Genomic DNA, 23,100 nt, shown 5'->3' with positions numbered 1-23,100 from the left:
AGAAGATCTGCTTTGCCTAAAAACATGGATTTGCTGCCTGGTAGCTGGAGGGCTCTCTCTGCTCTAGAAAACTTGTTCGCCAGCCCTGGGCTGCAGACCAGGCCAAAATACTTTGATCATCCTGTCAGTGGGAAATTTACAGCAACATTCAGGCTTTTGTTCCATGTGTATTTCTCCAAATATAATATCTCCCTCAAGAAATCAATGATAAGCTGTTAAACTAAAGAGCATGGTAACATCCACAGAGCAGTAAATTAATGGTCTTTTGTGGATAGATGGTTACAGATTTCATCATAAAAAATGGATAAAAGATTACATATCACACAGAGCGAAACTTTTAATAACTCAACATGACTTTTCTTAATGGGTTTTATTCATTTTAATCATTATAGTGTCAATGATGATTATAGCCTTATTAGATTGTAGTGATTGAGGGGACTGTTTATGAGATATTGAAAATCTCAGGCTGCTCAGAATAGCCCAGCAGCTTGTGTGGGTTTGATGTGTAACTTTATCTGGAGGAGTAGGGCTTGTCAGGGAGAGTTTCAATTAATACTTTTACTAAATTGCTCCTGTCTTTAGTGACCTAGGTCACAGATGACTTAAGAATTCCACAACATCAGCTTTTCAAAACAGTTGAGCTGCAGCAGTGCAAATCAAAGGAGGTTCAGAGTGAGTGTGTTGTGTTTAAATAAGGTGGGCCAGGAAAGGCCTTGGACAAAAGTGGCCTAAGTCCCTCTGCCTCATTTTGCAGCCAGGAGAGTCCTTATTCTGCCTGATGGTGCCTCTCCAGAAAGGAGGTATCTTAATAACAGGATATAAATTTAACCACAAGAATCTTGAAGGTTAAATTCTCAGTTTTTCCCTTAATGTCTGGACGCATGATTAAAATGAGAGCCAGGACTCTATTAGTGATTAATAAGGTGTTAGTCCAGAGAAATGCCCCAGGACACTGTCATCCTAGGAAAATTATTGTAATAAACGTGTTAATGCTATTTCTTAAAAAAAAAACAAAAAAAAAAAACAAAAAGGACCCTACAGATGAATACCTTCAATGGAACCATGGTCGTAATACTATCCAGCTGATATCCTCTTGATTTAGTATTGATTCTCCAGAATGTCTGTTTCTATTACAAACAATTCTGTCACCTAACAATTATTCCAAATGTTCCACTATAATGAAAATCATGTATAAAAGGTCCAGGAGAAGCTGCGCATCATGGTGTCATAGCAGGAGACCTGGTTTGCATTTAGGCTGCCTCCTTTAGTAGCAGTGTTTTGGGGGGAAAGTGACTTGAACTGTCCCAACCTCCATTTTGCTGTCAGTAGAAATTGGAAAAACACCTGTTTTGCTTATGTCTTTCACAAGGTGATTAAGAGAATTAAATAAGCCCACATTTGTGGTTAAGAAAGCCTATGTTTTCAAGTTAATCTTTAGCGCTCCACTAAGATCCGGAGGCCAGATCCCTGGCTTATATACAGGGATCATCATGTGTGTGTGCTAAGTCACTTCAGTCATGTCCAACTCTTTGCAACTCCATGAACTGTAGCCCACTAGGCTCCTCTGTCCATGGGATTCTCCAGGCAAGAATTCTGGGTGTGTTGCTGCGCCCTCTTCCAGGAGATCTTCCCAACTCAGGGATTGAACCCGTGACTCTTAAATCTCCTGCATTGGCAGATGGGTTCTTTTCCACTAGCACCACCGGGAAGCCCAATCAGTCACTAAGCCCAGTCAATTCAAATTCCTTACTGTGGTGGTTTGAAAATAGATCCCCAAAGTCTTTGACATTTTTCCTATTGAGAGGTGAGTCTATGTCTCTTTGCCTTGAAATTTGACTTCTGTGACTGTTCAGACCAATAGAATGTGAAAGTGTCACCCTGTGACTTCCAAGGCTAATCCATAAAAGGTGGTTCAGCTTCCATCTCATCCCTTGGAACTCATCAGCAAAAGGCCTTCATGTTGTGGGAAAGCCCACACTAGCACATGGGGAGGAACCACATAGGCCCTGAGATAGAAAGCAACAGGGACTCTTGGCCAACTCTCACCTACTTTGCCCCTCTGCTTTTGAGGCTCCAACCACCATCTGAGTACAGCTATGATAGGTCCCTGCCTAGCTGTACTGCCTGGCAAGCCCTTCCCAAATTCTGACCTTCAGAAAACATGAGAGATGATAAAATCATTGTTGTTGTTTTTAGCCACAGAGTTCTGGGGCAAACTGTTACAACACTAGCTAGACCACTAGTTCAGTTTAGTTCAGTCGCTCAGTCATGTCCCCCTCTTTGCGACCCCATGGACTGCAGCTTGCTAGGCTTCCCTGTCCATCACCAACTCCCTGAGCTTGCTTAAACTCATGTCCATTGAGTCAGTGATGCCATCCAACCTCCTCTTTTGTCCCATTTTCCTTGTGCCTTCAATCTTTCCCAACATCAGGGTCTTTTCCAATGAGTTGGTTCTTTGTATAAGGTGGTCAAAATATTGGAGTTTCAGCTTCAGCATCAGTCCTTCCAATGAATATTCAGGACTGATTTCCTTGAGGATTGACTGGTTGGATCTCCTTGCAGTCCAAAGGACTCTCAAGAGTCTTCTCCAACACGACAGTTCAAAAGCATCAATTCTTCTGCGCTCAGCTTTCTTTATAGTCCAACTCTCACATCCATACATGACTACTGGAAAAACCATAGCTTTGACTAGACAGACCTTTGTTGGCAAAGTAATGTCTCTGCTTTTTAATATGCTGTCTAGGTTGGTCATAGCTTTTCTTCCAAGGAGAAATTTCATGGCTACAGTCACCATCTGCAGTGATTTTTGAGCCCTGCAAAAAATAGTCTCCCACTGTTTCCATTGTTTCTCCATCTATTTGCCATGAAGTGATGGGACCGGATGCCCTAACATTAGTTTCTTGAATGTTAAGTTTTAAGCCAATTTTTTCCCTGTCCTCTTTCACTTTCATCAAGAGGCTCTTTAGTTTTTCTTTGCTTTCTGCCACAAGGGTGGTGTCATCTTCGTATCTGAGGTTATTGATATTTCTCTCAGCAATCTTGATTCCGGCTTGTGCTTCTGACAGCCCAGCATTTCACATGATGTACTCTGCATGTAAGTTAAATAAGCAGGGTGACAATATACAGCCTTGATGAACTCCTTTCCCAATTTGGAACCAGTCTGTGTTGTTCCATGTCCAGTTCTAACTGTTGCTTCCTGAGCTGCATACAGATTTCTCAGGAGGCAGGTGAGGTGGTTCGGTATTCTCATCTCTTTAAGAATTTCCCACACTTTGCTGTTATCCACACAAAGCCTTTGGCGTAGTTATTAAAATGGAAGTAGATGTTTTTCTGGAACTCTCTTGCTTTTTCAATGATCCAAGGGATGTTGACAATTTGATATCTGGCCTCTGCCTTTTTGAAATCCAGCTTGAACATCTGGAAGTTCATGGTTCATGTATTGCTGAAGCCTGGCTTGGAGAATTTTGAGCATTACTTTGCTAGCGTGTGAGATGAGTGCAATTGTGTGGTAGTTTGAGCATTCTTTGGCTCTGCCTTTCTTTGGGATTGGCATGAAAACTGACCTTTTCCAGTTCTGTGGCCACTGCTGAGTTTTCCAAATTTGCTGGCATATTGGGCGCAACACTTTAACAGCATCATCATTTAGGATTTGAAATAGTTCAACTGGAATTCTATCACCTCCACTAGCTTTGCTCGCAGTGATGCTTCCTAAGGCCCACTTGACTTTGTACTCCAGGATGTCTGGCTTGAGGTGGGTAATCACACCATTGTGGTTATCTGGGTCACAAAGATCTTTTTTGTATAGTTTTTCTGTGTATTCTTGCCACCTATTCTTAATATCTTCTGCTTGTATTAGGTCCATACCATTTCTGTCCTTTATTGTGCCCATCTTTGCATGAAATGTTCCCTTGGTAACTCTGATTTTCTTGAAGAGATCTCTAGGCTTTCCCATTCTACTGTTTTCCTCTATTTCTTTGCATTGATTACTGAGGAAAACTTTCTTATCTCTCCTTGCTATTCTTTAGAACTCTACATCCAAATGGGTATATCTTTCCTTTTCTCTTTTGTTTTTAGCTTTTCTTCTTTTCTCAGGTATTTGTAAGGCCTCCTCAGACAACCATTTTGCCTTTTTGCAGTTCTTTTTCTTGGGGATGGTTTTGATCACTGCCTCCTGTACACTGTCACAAACCTCCATTCATAGTTCTCCAGGCACTCTATCAGATCTAATCCTTGTAATCTACTTGTCACTTCCACGGTATAATCAGAGGGGATTTGAATTAGGTCAATACCTGAATGGTCTAGTGGTTTTCCCTATTTTCTTCAATTTAAGTCTGAATTTGGCAATAAGGAGTTTATGATCTGAGCCACAGTCAGCTCCTGGTCTTAATTTTGCTGACTGTATAGAGCTTCTCCATCTTTGGCTGCAAAGAATATAATCAATCTGATTTTGGTATTGACCATCTTGTAATGTCCATGTGTAGAGTCTTCTCTTGTGTTGTTGGAAGAGGCTCTTTGCTATGACCAGTGCATTCTCTTGGCAAAACTCTGTTAGCCTTTGCCCAGCTTCATTTTGTACTCCAAAGCCAAATTTGCCTGTTACTCTAGGTATCTCTTGACTTCCTACTTTTGCATTCCAGTCCCCTATAATGAAGAGGACATCTTTTTTGGGTGTTAGTTCCAGAAGGTCTTCTAGGTCTTAGAACTGTTCAACTTCAGCTTCTTCAGCATTACTGGTTGGAGCATAGACTTGGATTGCTGTGATATTGAATCTTTTGCCTTGGAAATGAACAGAGATCATTCTGTCACTTTTGAGATTGTACCCGAGTACTGCATTTCAGACTCTTTTGTTGACTATGAAGGCTACTCCATTTCTTCTAAGGAATTCTTGCCTACAGTAGTAGATGTAATAGTCATCTGAGTTAAATTCGCCCATTCCAGTCCATTTTAGTTTACTGATTTCTAAAATGTCAATGTTTATTCTTGTCATCTCCTGTTTGACCACTTCCAATTTACCTTGATTCATGGACCTAACATTCCAGGTTCCTATGCAATATTGTTCTTTACAACATCAGACTTTACTTCCATCACCAGTCACATCCACAACTGGGTGTTGTTTTTGCTTTAGTTCCATCTCTTCATTCTTTCTCGAGTTATTTCTCCACTCTTCTCCAATAGCATATTGGGCACCTACAGACCTGGGAAGTTCATCTATCAGTGTCCTATCTTTTTGCCTTTTCATACTGTTCATGGGGTTCTCAAGGCAAGAATAATGAAGTGGTTTGCAATTCCCCTCTCCAGTGGACCACATTTTATCAGAATTGTGGTTAGGGTTAGACCGCTAGTTAGCAATGCTAAACAGACCACTTAGCATCCATCTCTTTCTATGACTGCCACACTGTGTCAGACCCTTGTTGCCTTGCCTGGCCAGTGGCTGGCACAGAGGAGGACTAATGATCATTTTGGGCTGAAGGAAAGCCAGCTCCATGAGAACAGGCTTTGTGGGCAAGATTAAGATCTTAAATCTATTTAGACCAGAATTTTGTGATAAGAGATTTCTCCCTACATTGTGAAACTACAGATCTATGATACAGATATTAATAAATCCAGCAACTAGCACAAGACACATGCCTCCATCAGAAATGAACAATAAAGAGAATAGGTTTTTTTTAATGAGTATTATCAAATCCTACAAGAATGATATGTTTAGAGTTGGTTCAGATCCCCCCACCAGTTTACTCTTTTTCTTATCTTATCAGTTGAAACCAGACCAGTTACTCGAGGTTTTCTCCCCAAAGGGCAAAACAAAGATTGTTTTACAGTTTTTTTTTCATGCCAGCTAGTATTCCCCAGTTTCCATTGGTGACATTAAGGTTTTAACTTCTGTTAATCCTTAGACAACACTAAAAGGATTCAGAGAGATTCTGATTTACACAGTCAGTGAGAAACAGCCTTCCAATTCTTATTGCCTTTTATGTGTTCCATTTTTCAATTTTATCTATTGGAATGTAAAATTTCAGCTCTCTTATAAATTGCCTACTAATGTTTAATTCCTTATATCATTGTATTGTTACCAGATAACCACAATTGCTACATGGAACAATACAGAAGATGCATTAACTATCAATAGACGAGGACTCGAATAGATAGCAAAAGTAATATACATGAAAAATAGACTGTCAAGCAATGTCAGCCTCAATGAGCATGAATTTACAGTCGTGAACAGCAGCCACAATGGCTCTCACTGTTGATTCATCCTCTGATTACTCTGTTTGCACTGTAGACAGAATGGCCTAAATGAAGACCAAGATAATAAGCGAACTATCTATCATCTCTTTTATTTTTATTCCAAGCTAGAATTGGCAGAGAAAGAACAGTAAATGGAGATTCCTGCTGGTTCTGTGTCATATAGGACTCTTTTAAAAACACTGAAGGCTCCGTGAATTATTTAAGACAGAATAGAAAGTAGGACTTTGCAATTTTACTGAAGCTTTATGTCAAGTTCTTTATCCACACCCCAACCACCATAATCTCAGGGTACAGGTTTTTGTTGCTGTTGTTTGGCAACTATCAGTACAAGAATGTTTGCTTTCAGTAGATGGTAGACTGGCCAAGTCAGGAATTAGTGAAAGAGTCAAAAATGGAAATAAATATTGTAGGTACAGGCTGAGAACTCAGAAGAATATTTTCAGTTACTCAGAGAATTTCTCATTTTAGGCCCTCTTTAAGTAATTTTACAACCTTGACAGTCCCACAGACTTGTCAGGTCTTGGAGGTTCCACAGAATCTTAAACTCACCATAGTTATGAGAAAACTTGCTATTATATTTTTTCTTAACCATTCTATGATACAACAAAACTAACCGCATCCTTTTCACTTTGATTTTCTTTCTTGCCTTAATAGCATTATAATTTTCCCACTTACTGGTGCTCCTAACCTTACTGCCTGCTTCATTGTCTACTTACAATATTCAATCATTGCTGAAAGAGACATTTTTCATGAAGCAGATGAAGTTTTAGTTCAGGGCTTCTCTTGTGCACAGGTCTCTGGCAGCAGCCCAGCAATGTGTTTTTGTAAAAGCATATGTTTTTTGTAAAATTGGGGAAAATAAGATATTTCAGCTGACGTTTCTTTCCACTGTGCCCTCTCCTCAGCCATACTTGCCCTCTTGTCAGGTGCCAAGTTGGAGACTGGGCAAGAGGGTTGTCAAATTGAGCTTGGGGATTCATTCATTTGGGTTTAATGGGACATGTTTATGTGTTCTGGAGGCACTTCTGTTTATATTTAGTTGGTGCAAGTTGTCCCAAAATAGGGAATGCCTTCCAGTATATTCCTACTGCCCAGTGTGCTGAATCATTGATCTTATAACATAAAGAAGCCAGGCCAGAAGTGCATCATGCTGTGCGGGTGGGAGGAAAACACAACGTGAATGTACGGAATCGTTCAGTTGCCAGGCATGTAAAGTTGTAAGCCGAGGAGTCACTTCTCATCAACACCTGGTCAACATAATAGTTCTCTCCTATCAAGAATGTACTCTAAAATACCAACAAAGGTCCATCTAGTCAAAGCTATGGTTTTTCCAGTAGTCTTGTATGGATGTGAGCTGCTGCTGCTGCTAAGTCACTTCAGTCGTGTCCGACTCTGTGTGACCCCATAGACGGCAGCTCACCAGGCTTCCCCGTCCTTGGGATTTTCCAGGCAAGAACACTGGAGTGGGTTGCCGTTTCCTTCTCCAGTGCATGAAAGTGAAAAGTGAAAGTGAAGTCGCTCAGTCGTGTCCGACTCTTAGTGACCCCATGGACTGCAGCCCACCAAGCTCCTCCATCCATGGGATTTTCCAGGCAAGAGTACTGGAGTAGGGTGTCATTGTCTTCTCTGATGGATGTGAGAGTTGGACCATAAAGAAGGCTGAGCACTGAAGAATTGATACTTTTGAATTGTGGTGCTGGAGAGTCTCTTGGACAGCAAGGAGATCAAACCAGTCAATCCTTAAGGAAATCAGTCCTGAGTATTCATTGGAAGGACTGATGCTGAAGCTGAAGTTACAGTACTTTGGCCACCTGATATGAAGAGTCAACTCATGGGAAAAGACCCTGATTCTGGGAAAGATTGAGGGCAGGAGGAGGAGAGGGCAAAAGAAGATGAGATGGTTGGTTGGCATCACTGACACAGAGGACATGGATTGGAGCAAACTCCAGGAGATGGTGAAGGCAGGGGAGCCTGGCGCGCTGCAGTCCATGGGGTTGCAAAAAATAGGACACAACTTAGTGACTGAACAACAGCAATATGAATAATGAAAAATAGAGTTCATCAGCCTATGTTTGTATGGCACAAACTGATAGCAGGTCTGTAAATATTAGGTTCATCTTTAACAATTTACACATAAAGGAAACTTACTAGAAATGTTTTGCAACTTTAAACAAGCCTAAAAATTTACATGACAGCACTAATAATCAGTTATGAGCCAAAAAATTTTTAAACTAACATTAATAGAAAACAAATTTTGGTCACCCATGCTAAAAGAGAGACTGAGGTTTCTTCCTAGTCTTTCCATAGAAAATTGTATTATAAGATATTGGCCATATGAAGATGCAATCCAGTGTACAGCCAAAAATGTACAAAGATAAGAATTCTAGAGGTTTGTCAGGCAGTTCATTTTTAAAAATATGCTTTTTTGTGACACTAGTGTTGTTTGTCAGGTTTCTTGATTTTGTAATTTGTTATGATTTTTTCTCATTCTAAATAAATGTTCACACTTATGGTTTAGTTGCTAAGTTATGTCCAGCTCTTTGCCACCCCATGGACTGTAGCCTGCCAGGCTCCTCTGTCCATGAGATTTTCCAGGCAAGAATATTGGAGTGCATTGCCATTTTCTTCTCCAGGGGATCTTCCACACTAAGGGGTCAAACTTGGGTCTCCTGCAATGCAGGCAGATTCTTTACCAGCTAGGTACCAGGGAAGCCCAGTTATTAGCCCAACAATTAGTATTACTATAACTTTTATACTTAACACTTTATTGTTTTTCTTTATAAAAGAATCATATAAGCTTCTTGATTATATGAACTTCATACCCACCAAACCTGGCTTCATCCTGACCCAGCCCTATGGGTTCCTCCTCCATGGTGTTTCTTTCTTTCTTTTTTTAAATTATTTATTTGGCTGCGTTGGGTGTTAGTTATAGCACGTGGGGTCTTTGTTGCATCATGCAGATCTTTCATTGCAGCTCATGGACTTTCTAGTTGCGGCACACAGGCTCAGTAGTTGTGGCACGTGGGCCTATTTGCTTCATGGCATGTGGGATCCTAGTTCCCGGGCCAGTGACTGAATCCAGGTCCCCTTTACTGGAAGCACAGAGTCTTAACCATTGGACCTGGATCACCAGAAAAGTCCCTCTCCACGGTGTTTCTTGACTCTGTGCCATCTTTCCATTTGTCACAGACATCACCTTACTTCAGACACCATTTTTTTCTTGTGTTATAATCCAGCAGAGGAAGTACTTAAAGTGATTCTCATAGCATCTTCTTTTCCTTACTCTTATTCATACTGCTTTCTCATATCAGATTACTCTTATTAATAACAACAATAAGTTGTTATTACAATTTGTGCAGTACTTGTTAGGTATCAGGTACTTCATATATATTGCCTTTAATTCCCACAATCACCCTAATAAGTAGGTATGACTACCATTGCAGAGATGAGAAAATCAGGTCTCAAAATACTTAAGGCACTTGCCTAAGACCACAAAGGTACCACAGGACAGAGGCGAGATTCAAACCCAGTTCCCCCAATTCTGTCTGCCAATAGCATATAGCCTCCCTCTTTTCTAAATGTTTATCTTCCCTCACCGTTTGCAGAAATAAACCTTAACCTTTAGCTCTTCCCAGTAAGATGCTGGCCTCGCCTTCCAGGCAAGTGGATCACCTTTCCTGTTTACATGCCCCCAAGTCAGCCAAATGGGATCCTTGATGGTGTCCAGGTATAGCACACCTTTTCCTTGGCGCTGAACTATGGTAACCCCTTCTCAACTTTCTGGAGCCCTTGAATGCAAGCTTCCATGCCATCTCCAGCCTCCCAAATGGGTGTGATAGCTCCTCTTTAGGTCACAAAGAATCTTGGTTTTGCTGTTAGAGATTATATCACATTTTACTTCTTTTGATTTATAGGAGGAATATGGGCACTCATCTGTACATTGTTGCAATCATTTCATTTTAGTTTACTTAGTTCACTTAATGCCATAGACACTTTCTGTATTTTTCCTCACAGTCAATCATTTCCATTTTGAATGGCTACTTTTTTATTTGATGTGAGTTATTTAAATATTACTCTATATGTAGACTTTTTTGTTTCAGTTTTTGTTTGTGTTTTTACTGTTGTTGCTCTTTGTTAAAGTCAGCATTGGAAAGAACACCATTGGAAAGTAGATTTCTTTCCTCTATGGCATTATTTCCCCAGGATAAAACTCTAGACATGGTCTTATAGGATCAAAGAGAATGGCCATTTTATGACCCTCGTGGCCCTGTTGCTTTTCAAAGGTTTGCATAGTTTACATCGTGATTGGTAGTACAAGACTGTACTAGTTTCACCTTACAGCATTGGGTGGTATTTAATTTTCTGTTTTTGCAATGTGCAGGTTGTTCCCTTTGATTTTTTTTTTTTTTTTGAGATTGAGTGTCTTGAAATTGGGATCAGAGAAAGGAGGGAAACCAATGAATTATGTGAATAAAATTTCTTTAAAATTTAGAAATTTTAAGATGAACGGTGGGAGGAGAAAAAGTTTGTGAATAATTTGATCCAAATTACAGGAATAATTTGACCCACAAATATATCAAAGTTTTCAAAACTACATGATTGTCACCTGATAACCAGGCTCAGTTGGCTGATTGGTTGGCTATTTACAGATGCAAATATTATGACTATGCCAGATGTGTAATTGGACAGCCACTGCCAATTAAAGGAGGCAGCAAATTGAAGGGGTCTGGGAGATAATTGATTCTCCAGATTAGTAACCCAATTGGTCAAAATTATAATACCTGTTGAAGTTGTTTTAAATTATGCTCTAATAGTAATTAGAGGCCTTGCCTCATGTTCTATGAAATATTTTCTCTTTCCCAATGAAGTATTAAGGGACTGGTAATTTAGGCGAATAAATGATGATTGCCTGATCAAAGTCATTAAATTAATATAAAATGTAATGGTAGTAAATTCTCCAATAAAAGAAAATGGTTTTAATATCTCTATAGGGAGGTAGCCAAAAATACATTCTGCAAATATTTGGATATATTTTTCATAAGATCCAGCTGCCCATTCCATTTTGCAGGTTTTCTTGATAGGTTCATAGACCCATCTTTTTTCTTTTACTATGGCAATAAGTAATTGTGTCTATTCCATGCCTTTGTCCTACCTAATTGCCACTTTATTGTTCCCGAAGGGCAATCGGACTAAGACTTAAAAAGCTGAATTTAAAATGACGAATAAGAATTAAAAGAAGGAGCCCAGAGATTGCAGAGCCATCACAGCCTGATGCTATTTTCTACATTTATATTTTAAGATAATTAATGAGAATCATGCATTGTTGAGAGAGGTGAATTGTGCTTTCTCAAGATCTAAACTTTAAGAACCATCTATTTACTCTCATTTGTGACATAGCATATTCTGATGCTCTCAGATACCTTTGGCTAACCTGTCCCATCTAACAGTAACATTTATTTGAAAAATAAAATTACCCTGATGTGCTGATCTGTATCCTTAAAGGAAAATGAATCTGAATAAGAAATGATTGCTTTCCCCACATACTGAGAATTCATATGCAGCATTTAGATTGTGATAGAATTTCTGGTATCTTCTAATTGTGGCTCCTGGTTGCTTTATAGATGAGGAGACTATGGCTCAGTCTTTGTCTCCTAAAACAGAAATCTGGAGAGCACTCGCTTTTTCACTTAAAAAGAAAAATCACTAATTGTAAGACTGAGTTCTGCAGCAATAATCTTTAGCATAAGTGGAGAATTTGGCTGCCATGATCAAAAGTTGTAGTCAAAATTGCTCCTGGGACTCTCGAATAAATATAACCTAAAAATATAACCCTTCACTGCTGTGGAAACAATGTAAAAATTGAACACGATTTTTGGAATCTTTTTTGACAAAGCAAGTTTCTCCTGGATCCCGGGTAAGTGGAGTGGGAAGGAGGCTGCACTTTTTGTGTTTAGAACTTACCAAGAGTTGGTGAGTCTGAACCTTAATCACTGCAGTGTCAGTTGGTCTGCCCCAAGTAAAGCACGAAATCCTGTTTTAAAGGGGTGGACAGATGCTTTAAAAATGTTTTCAAAATAAATGTTCTGAATGTCAGTTTGGTCTCTGGGTTAAATTGCCTCTAAATTATCCAGTTCTAAAATCGCATTTCAAAGCTTCGGGAAACCCTGTCTGGGGCCTGTCTAGACCTCAGCATTGGCCTGGTTTGTTTTAAGGTTTCAACAAGGCCCAGGCCTTCTGGGTTTGCCTAATACCAGGGGAGAGGCTTGTGTGAGATGTGATACAGATTTCTAAGGTACTGTTGCGGGTTTTTTTTTTTTTTTTACATTATACTCTATGTGGAAAAATAATTTAAAATGTGATATCATGGTATATTTCTGGACTTGCATCATTTCTTGGCTTCAGAGCTTCTTAAGTGAGGAAGGGCAGTGTGGTAGATCACAACCAACAAAGTGGGATCAGAGACTTGGCTTCTAGTCTGACACCATCACTAACCCACTAGGACTTTGGAGAAGTCATTTAATCTCTCTGCGCTTCATTTTAAAACTGAGGACATTTGGAATATAAGCTCCCTATGGTCTCTGGTTCTATGCATCTATGATATTACAAAAAGTGCTGACAGGTTTTCTCAATTTTATTGTATGCTATATGTTTTTACTGGAAAACAAATCAACAGTTCACCTCTAATTATATACCAGGCAAATCTAAACCTTAGAATGGACATGCAGCTGGGCAGTTGTGGGTTAGTAAATAAGGGTTTATGGAGATTCAGAAGTCCATGTAGTTAAGGCACCAAGCCAGTCGGGGTTATGCATCTGTCACAATTGCTGTGATGAAAGACTCTAACTGAATATATACTTTTAAAATGTAGACAGGGTTTGGCTGTTTTTTTTAAAAATAAAGATTTGGCAAGAACTAGAAACATTGATCAAGTCAATTAGCTCATACCTTAGCAGTTCTGCTTTGCATGCATTTGACAGAGTGGAACATTCATAAATAGTATATTTAAGCCCCCATCAGGGCTGGATTGTGTAATAGTCTGGCACGTGTGACTTGGACATGTCTTTAATTACTGGCTCATGTAGCACCTTCATTACAAGTCAAGCACTGTGGGTCTGGTAGGTCCAGCTCACACTGAAGGGATGACGGGTGCCACTCACATCTGTTGCCTGATCCTTTGAAGTTGTACAAAGTAATCGAGTTAGTCACTGGGGATGGACCACTGGGCATCCTACGGGGCCCTGTCATTCTGGCCAACAGAGATGTTCCCTCAAACAGCCAAAGCCATTTACACATGAGTTCCTAGCACAACATGACGCTCCTACTTCTGGTAGCTCTGTCCTAGTGTGGTTCTTGCTGTGTGAGGAAATCTCATTTAGAGAGAGATGTATTTACTGTCTTTACCTAGGGAAGATATTGTTGTTGTTGTTCAGTCACTAAGTAGTGTCCAACTCTTTGCGACCCCATGGACTACAGCATGCCAGGCTCCCTGCCCTCCACTATCTCCCAGATTTTGCTTAGATTCATGCCCTTCAGTTGGTGATGATATCTAACCATCTCATCCTCTGTCGCCCCCTTCTCCTCCTGCCCTCAATCTTTCCCAGCATCAGGGTCTTTTCCAGTGAGTCAGCTCTTTGCATCAGGTGGCCAAAGTATTGGAGTGTCAGCTTCAGCATCAGTCCTTCCAATCAGTGTTGATTTCCTTTAGGATTGACTGGCTTGATCCTTGCAGTCCAAGGGACTCTCAAGAGTCTTCTCCAATACTATGATTTGAAAGCATCAATTCTATGAAGTCTTTTTAGGTAGTTGAGAAAAAACACTCTTCTGTCTCAAATAATAGCTATTGAATGGACTAATTGGTTAATTGTTAAACTCTTTTCTTTAGACCCATTTGGTGATGTGAATTTTCTTAAAACATATCCCTGAACCTCTGTCTCATAAGAAAATTGGCTGTAGAATGAAAAGTGAATGAAGTCTGTGAGAAGTGTTTTACTTTTGTAAGAAATTGAGGCTCAATTCACATAACATAGAACTAACCCTTCCAAGGTGTTAAATTCAGTGGCATTCAGTGTTGTACAATCACCACTTTCTCCCTAGTTTTCAAAGCTTTTTCATCATCACCAAAGAGCATCTCAAACTCATTAAGTGATAACCCCTCATTTCCTCTTTCCCCATCCCCTGGCAACCACTAATCTACTCTCTGTCTCTGAGGATTTGCCTCTTCTGAATGTATTTTAGGTTTTGAGAAGCTACTTTTATTCCAAAGTATTTAGCTCCAAAAGATACGAAGGAAAAGAATATGGATCTGAAGAGAGAACGTTCCCTTGACTATTAAATATTTACCTGTCAGTATCTCCAGCTTCCTTCCCCCTGAATTACAAGGCTTCCCTGATAGCTCAGGTAAAGAATCTGACTACAATGCAGGAGACCCAAGTTTGACTCCTGGATGGGGAAGATCTGCTGGAGAAGGGATAGGCTACACATTCCAGTATTCTTGGGCTTCCCTGTGACTCAGCTGGTAAGATCCACCTGCAGTGCGGGAGACCTGGGTTTGATCTCTGTGTTGGGAAGATCCCCTAAGAAGGGAAAGGCTACCCACTTCAGTATTCTGGCCTGGAGAATTCCATGGACTGTATAGTCCATAGGGTTGCAAAGAGTCTGACACGCTGAGAAACTTTCACTTTCAGAGCACAACAGGCTGCCTACCAGCCAGGAGGGAAGAATGATGTTCATATAGATTTCCAGGAAAGACATAAATAGGGCCTAATAAAATGATTTGAGTTGGAGTTTAGCCACATTCAAGGGTTAATTCATGGGGATTATGAACAAAGTGAGGAATGTACTCCCCAGCTGCCACCAAGTTATCAATGTGATAAAGGATGGCCTGAGTTTCCTAACCTCTGCAGAAGGATGCCCTTGTGCTCCATCCAGCATACTGAATCTGTAAAGTGCTGAAGAAAACTGGACTCTCTGCAAGAATGATTCACTCCCTGAGAGTTTGGTGCTTAAATCTGCGGGGAACTTGGAAGTTCAATCTTTTGATCTCACATCTCCCAGGGAAGGGGTTTGGTTAGCAGGCTCTGTGAAGGTGGCATTCTGAAGCTTCAAAAAGCAGAAGATATCATCTACCTTTCCCTCTCCTAACTCAGACAGTTACTAATTTTTACAGTTGAACTGAAAATATTTCTATATAGGTGCAAAATAAGAAAAAAAGATCATGGACCAACAAGAGCAGCTATGTGGTCTTGTTTTTTCATTAAATATTTTATAAACCTGGGAACTCTAGGAATGCTAGGCTGGGAAGAGAAAGGGAAATGAGGAAAATAGCAAAAAATGGAAAAAGGTCTTTTTATCCCTCAGGCATCATTCTTCAGTGAGTAAAAAGAGTTTCCAAATACCTGCCTATGTTCCAGGAATATTTAAGAAATCTTAATATACTCACTCCTATTCCTTATGCTTCCACAGCCTAGTCATTTTTTCCTCTCTAGATTTAAGCACCAGGTTGCATGGAATATGGAAATGCATGGGTTTCATCCAAAACCTGCTATTTCTTCAAAGGTGAACTCTTTCGCTACTCACATAAAGTAGCATTGTGCATAAAAAATATTTTTAAATTTCTAGTCCATGGTTTTTAAAAAGTAACTTGCCTTCTCCCACTAAAGTTCTGCCCAGGTAATACAATAAATGAAAACATTTATTCATTGCCATCCAACTTTTAAAATTTGGCAACAGTGAACACTCACTGAAATCTGCTCTATTGCACAGGGTGTAAGGGGCTTCCCTGGTGGCTCAGTGGTAAAGAATCTGCCTACCAATGCAGGAGGCTCAGTTCGATCCCATTTTTGCACAAGGAATGCCACATTTTAATTTGTGTGGCTGGCCTGAAGGAAGGTGTGCAGGGGCAGTGTTGGGGCTGGAGGGCTGTGGCTGGAACTGTAAACCTTTAAAGCTACAGATTTTTAAAAATGACTCTGAGCTCTTCAAAGCTTCCTTCTTTTTTCTCAATAATTTCTCTTCATACCAAATAGCATGTTTCTCCTCTAAAGCATTTTCCCCACTCTGTTTCTATGAGATGGGCTCATTTTTCAAGTGAGAACATAAGCTCCAAGGAGTGTCTTGCACTTGTTGTCTCTCAGGGCTACTACAAGGGCTGAGAACTCATGTCCCTCTTCCTTCAACAGAGCTAGTCTGGTTCTCGTGAACCTCATATTCAAGTTTATATTACAGGCCACTAAAAAACTTTCTATAAAAAGTATTTTAAAAGAACAGTAGCCAAGTAAATTTAAAAAAAAAGTATTGTAAATGTAAAAAGGTTAAAAAAAAAAGTCGTTTGGGTAACTTTTTTTTTCAAAGGCCTAAAACCACCATCTGATATTATTATAATTTGAGGCACCATCAGTCATCTCTTGCATTTGTTTTCATATTTGTAACCATGGAGTTTCTCATCTCAGAGCTATAATACTTTTTATAACTGTGAGTGGAAGCTGTTGCCTAGGTTTGATTTGTTACTCTTCTATTCTGCCGTTAATTTATTGGTTGGTTCTACATATTTTACAAAATTCAGCCCTTGAAAAACAAGCCTTGGCAATTCAGTGCCATATACACTTTAACACTTAAGAAATGGCTAGATGTGTTTCATTTATATTCTTTATTATTCATTTGACTTAGAAAGTATATAGGCATGGAAATTGCCCGTCAGTTTTACTACTGAAAGCTCCAGCTACTCTTACTTAAGATTAAAGTCGTTCGTTTTATAATCACTCACTTTCCTCCAGGAAAATTCTCTGTGTGGGGGAAATCTTCAGTAGAGAAGGATTCTATGTGGACTTCCAACCCCTTAACCTAGATTATAGTAGGATGTTAAGTCAGGAAATGACATATCGGGGCAGGAATCAGTTGTGCTCCCTCCCAAGTCTATTTTAAAGCACTTTCCATTTTAAATATAGCAATAAAATATCAGCCTCGAAATGTCTGATAAGGATAAAAGCAATAGATCCAAATCCAATCTAAATTTGACACTGCCAGGAACAAGAATTCACATTGGTAAGTCAGGACTCATTTATGGGGCCATAAATGGGTGGGCCAGCTATAATTTGGGTATTAAACTTGTAAAATATATTGATGGTGTGCAAGAGCTAAATAAATAATTTACTACAAGAAAATTGGAAATCTTTACATGGTACTTAATTGACCAGTGGGTCTCCCAGATTCTTGATGGGTCTTTGCTTTGCATTTGTGTATTTTTCACAGACTAGATTTTTCTTTTCCTCACTTCAGTTTAATTTCCCTCTGCAGTGAATGATCACAAGTGAGTGCATTTCTGAAAACACACACAATTTCCATTTAAAATTCTACCAATCCATTACATGTCTTTGACAATTTCATTTACCTTCTAGGAGGATAAGTATACCACAGACTTGGGCTGTTCTGGAATTAGACAAATTTCTTTCTGCCCCCCAAAAAGTTACTTCAGTACTGCATCTCAGATTTCTGTTCTATGCACAGAACGGGCGTGAGGGTTGGGTTTCAATGAGATACTTTAAATAATGCACTGTAGGACTTCCCTGGTGACTCAGTGGTAAAGAATCCTCCTTTCAATGCAGGAGACATGGGTTTGATCCCTGGCCAGGGAAGATTCCACATGCAGCTGAACAACTAAGCCTGTGCACCACAACTATTGAGTCTGTGCTCTAGAGCTGGGGAGCTGAAGCCACTGAAGCCCTCTCTCCCTAAAGCCAGGCTCCACAACAAGAGAAACCACTGCAATGAGAAGTCTGCGCACCAAAACTAGAGGGTAGCCCCTGCTCACTGCAACTAGAGAAAAGTCTGAATAGCAAGGAAGGCCCAACACAGACGTAAATAAATAAATATTTTTAAAAAAGAATGTACTGTATTCTTTTGCATGGTATTTTGGGGAAATGCTGAATGAGGAGAAAAAATGACAACTCTGTCACTGTCTCCTACACATCTATGAGATGCTAAGTACAACTGATGAAGGGGAAGCAGAAAAAAATAGGGAAACTCAAACTAAAGTATTGTGAATGGCTATCCACTCCAGTATTCTTGCCTGGAGAATTCCATGGACAGAGGATTCTGGTGAGCTACAGTCCATGGGGTCACAAAGGGTTGGACATAACTGAGCAACTAACACAACAATAACAACAACAAGGGGTTAAAAGAAAGACAAAAGCAGAGGCATGGAGTGATGACAAACACGATTCAAGAACTATTTATATACGTGTATCTAAAATGAAAGTGAACACATTATAAACTTACCTATCTTAAAACTAGGGCTTTCCAGGTGGAACTAGTTTGGAGAAGGCAATGGCACCCCACTCCAGTACTCTTGCCTGGAAAATCCCATGGATGGAGGAGCCCGGTAGGCTGCAGTCCATGGGGTCGCTAAGAGTCAGACATGACTGAGCAACTTTACTTTCACTCTTCACTTTCATGCACTGGAGAAGGAAATGGCAACCCACTCCAGTGTTCTTGCCTGGAGAATCCCAGGGACAGGGGAGCCTGGTGGGCTGCCGTCTATGGGGTCACACAGAGTCGGAAACGACTGAAGTGACTTAGCAGTAGCAGTGGTAAAAAAACAAACAAACAAAAAACCACCTGCCAATGCAGGAGACATAAAAGATGTGGGTTTGATCTCTGGGTCAGGAAGATCCCCTGGAAGAGGGCATGGCAACCCACTCCAGTATTCTTGCCTGGAGAATCCCATGGAGAATCCTGTAGCCTGGTGGGCTACAGTCCATGGGGTCACAAAGTGTCAGTTATGACTGAAGCGACTTAGCACACACACAGCATCTTAAAGAGTAAGAGCTCACGTATGTATACAACAATGACATGTTTCAAAGATGTGCAATTTTACTAAATGAGAAAACTGAGGTTGGGGAACTTGGGATTTGCACAAAATAATTTGTATAGTAAATAATTAGGTTGGAAAGGCACCTGCTCCTTGGAAGAAAAGCAATGACAAACCTAGATAGCATATTAAAAAGCAGAGACATTACTTTGCCAACAAAGGTCCGTATAATCAAAGCTATGGTTTTTCCAGTAGTCATATATGGATGTGACAGTTGGACCATAAAGAAAGCTGAGTGCTGAAGAACTGATGCTTTTGAACTGTCGTGTTGGAGAAGACTCTTGAGAGTCCCTTGGACTGCAAAGAGATCAAACCAGTCAATCCTAAAGGAAATCAACCCTAAATACTTATTGGAAGGACTGGTGCTGAAGCTGAAGCTCCAATACTTTGGCCACCTGATGCGAAGAGCTGACTCCTTAGAAAAGACCCTGATGCTGGGAAAGATTGAAGGCAGAAGAAGAAGGGGATGACAGAGGATGAAATGGTTGGATGGCATCACCAACTCAATGGACATGAGTTTGAGCAAGCTCTGGGAAATGGTGAAGGACAGGGAAGCCTGGCATGCTACAATCCATGGGGTCACAAAGAGTTGGACATGACTGAGCGACTGAACAACTGGTGCTCAATTCCTCCAAATCCCAGATTGGCTCTAGTTCGAAGGGTCATTTTGTGCTTTCAGCTACAAGCAATAGATAGGCCAACTCAAGCTTAAACAATACGGAGCTACATTGGCTCGTATATTGGGAAGGCCGGAGAGGGTGGGCTTCAGGCTCGGTTCCATCCAAAGTTCGACTCTATTTCTCTGCAGTCCTTTCTCCTTGGGGCTCTTCTGGGTTCTGACTTTGGCTTCTGGCTGGCTTTCCTCAGGGCTGCATAATGGTGGTCAGTAGCAGTGGGGGCAGCAAGCTCCCTAGTTCACTTCCAGCAGGCAGGAGGGTCTGATTCCCTCATTGCTCTTTCATGAAAGCAAGCTAGAACTTCCCTAGAAACTTCCATAAACCCTTTTCCTTTTCCAGGATTGAAGCACAGGACATTCTCCATCAGCGATGGAACAAGGGCTGTGAGTAGACAGTCAACAGAATTCCTCGGCAGTTAAAGCGATTCTGGTAATCAACAGATTTGAGAAAATCTGTGTTTGTCATGGTCCAAGGCAGCAAAAAGAGGTTATTTTATTTGGTCAGAGGGACTGACTAAATACTAAATTCTGTTTGTCACTGTCTCTTATGTGTTTCCTTATTTTATTTCCCTGTTATCCCTCATGGTTTCTGCTTGCACATGTCAAGACCTTGGACTTCTCACTGGCACAATGATTGTACACCCCTCTTAGGTAGGAAACCCATTGGTTTGGCAGAAGCATCTACTCCCTCAGAGGCCCAAACTTAATTCTATGCTGAACCTCATTTTAAAAGGGAAAGCAAACAAGGAAGTTAGTCATATGGAATCCTATACAGTTCTGAGGAAAGGTAGATGAGAGTTCATTGTTTCTCCTGAAGTGGTGTGTGGCAGCCCAAAATACTCCCAAATGTGCTGAAAATTAGTTTATAAGCAATGTGTTTTTCTTCTACCAAACTACTGTCCCAGCCACTATTCCATTCAAGATAGTAGGGCCATGTAATGAACACAATCCTATCTATTCTCCCTGAGAATTACCTTATTTAACAGTACGTACTATGAAGCTTTTATTTTTTGGTCTGGAAGATTCCTTGGTGTTCCAGATATGCTGAACCTTCCTTATAGTGGGCACCTGCCTCTCACCCTGAAAGCTGACAATACTGGTTAGCTATAAAACCAGACCAGGTCACACACACTGGGACCCCATGAAGCAGATCCTGCAATACATGGAACATACACTCACAGAGCAGTATTTCAAACAGCACTCATTGGAGATGCTGAGGACAAGAAGGCCAGGTAGACAATGATTAGTACTTTGCATGCTTTCCATCGGAGGAGTCACAGAAACAAGGGGAAGTACTTTCTCTACAAGCATCTGGCCCATGTAGGTAATAAAAAGCAAAGAACAGAACTCTAAACCCCAAATGCTATGCTTTTAAATGAAGCTTGAGACTTAGTTACTCATATGTGACCGGCAGGACTGGTGACATAATTTGCAAGGCCCTGTGCAAAATGAAAATGTGGACTCCTCATTAGAAAATTACTAAGAATTGTAAGACAGTGACATCAGAGCATTGAATCAAGCATGGAGCCCTTTTAAGTGTGATCCCTATCTGCCCGTGCATGTCTCAGGCCATGTAGCCAGCTCTGGTGACTATCTTCTTCAAAGTCACAACAAATTCTCTATCACTATTTACTGTATATACTTCTTAGATCTAAATAGTCATTTTCTTTGAAAGAGCTCAGAATATGAAAAACTAAGTTGCTTGGATATTAAGAACTGTTTTAAATAGGGAAAGATTTAAGAGAAGCAGAGATTGCATCAATAAAATTGTTTTTGCTCTAGAGTCAGTCTTGGTTTGCTAGACTCACTCCTGGTTGAATTCTGCTTTAATCCCTGAACAGCCTTAGGTGAATCACTTAAGACTCAATGTCTTAGTCTCATTTTATGTAAATTGGGAAGAATTCTAGTAACTACCTTATTGGTCTCCTGTCAGGATTAAATGCAACATTGAAAATAAAGTGCCTAACATAATGCCTGGCTCATAGTAATTGCTCAATATTAGCAGTTGCTATAATAATTATTCCCATTCCCAGAGAGAAGGGATGGTTGAAGACTGAATCCTCCAAAGATGACTTAGGGTTAGCAAGCTCAAGCTATGTTATCTTTCCTGAGTCTAGTTACCACCAGAAAAAATTTTATGTGTTAATTTTTTCCCTAATAATATACTTATTAATTGTAGAACATTTTAGAAAAAAAAATTTTAATGACATTTACCCATGGATTTGGAGAAAGAGATGGCAACACACTCCAGTATTTCTTGCCTGAAAAATCCCATGGACAGAGGTACCTAGTGGGCTGCAGTCCATGGGGTCATGAAGAGTCGGACATGATGGAGTGACTAAGCATGCACACACCCATGGATTGGTCATTCAGAGATAACAACTGTGAGCGTTTAATATATTTGCCTGAAAATTTTTCTTGCATATTTATGTATAAAAATTGAATCCTATGTATGTACAGTTTTATATCCTGCTTTTCAATCCATGACTCACTCTGAATAGCACCTCATGACATTGTGACTATCACCTCATGTTATTAAGTGGTCTTCACAAAATTTTATGACAGCTTCATTCCACATTGGGCAGGTGTTCCACAATTTATTTTTCCCCTATCTTTTAGACTTTACCAACTTTTCACTATTATACATCATGCTGCTCTGAATAACTATATGCATATATCCCTGGTCACCTCTCTGATATATGTCCTTAGAGAAGTGTTCTCTCTTAGAGATGGGTAAGGAGTAGGGACACATGTCAGCCTCTCAATGTATACTTCCAAAAAGATTATGCCAGTTTCTCTCCCACTGGGTGAGGATGGGGGATTCTACCCCCTCCTGAAACCTTCACCAGCATCTAGTAATATCACAGCCACAAACCTTCTTTACCATTTTATAGGCAAAAAAATTGATCATTGTGTTTATAATAATTCATTTGCTTTGATCAATAGTGAGGTTGGACATGTTTTCATCTTTATTGAGTATTTGCTTTACTTTTCGTGAATTTTAAGTTCACGACATTGTCAATTTTTCTACTGGGAAGTCTGATTTGTGCCTTTGTATGAAATAATAAAAAGTGTTTAACCACAGGGATTTTAAGCCTAAGTGGTGTGACTCTAGAATCGACATGAGTAACTCCAATATCACGTTGGCTTTAAATAAACAAATCCCTATTGATAACCTACTTTCTTTTTGTACTTGATATAATTCCTTTATTCTATCTCTCCAAATAAATCCAGCTGCTCTTAGACTTTTCTCCAGGTCTTACCATCCAACTATTTTTGTTTCCATTAGCCCGAGTTCAGCAATAAACACAAT

At 40.1% G+C, this 23,100-nt stretch overlaps 1 long non-coding RNA gene across 2 annotated transcripts in view; it reads left to right on the top strand.

The window, feature by feature from the left end:
* The window catches only part of LOC129658573 (uncharacterized), a 33,759-nt gene extending 15,656 nt beyond the window's left edge, over nt 1-18,103 (top strand). For both annotated transcript variants that reach the window (XR_008717419.1, XR_008717418.1), the window contains exon 3: nt 17,847-18,103. This is a non-coding gene — a long non-coding RNA (uncharacterized LOC129658573). The remainder of the gene's footprint in view (nt 1-17,846) is intronic.
* Nucleotides 18,104-23,100: the final 4,997 nt, after the last annotated feature.

Source organism: Bubalus kerabau, chromosome 8 (genome assembly GCF_029407905.1).
Source record: "Bubalus kerabau isolate K-KA32 ecotype Philippines breed swamp buffalo chromosome 8, PCC_UOA_SB_1v2, whole genome shotgun sequence".
Taxonomy (NCBI): Eukaryota; Metazoa; Chordata; class Mammalia; order Artiodactyla; family Bovidae; genus Bubalus; species Bubalus kerabau.
This window is presented reverse-complemented; position numbering and strand designations above follow the sequence as displayed.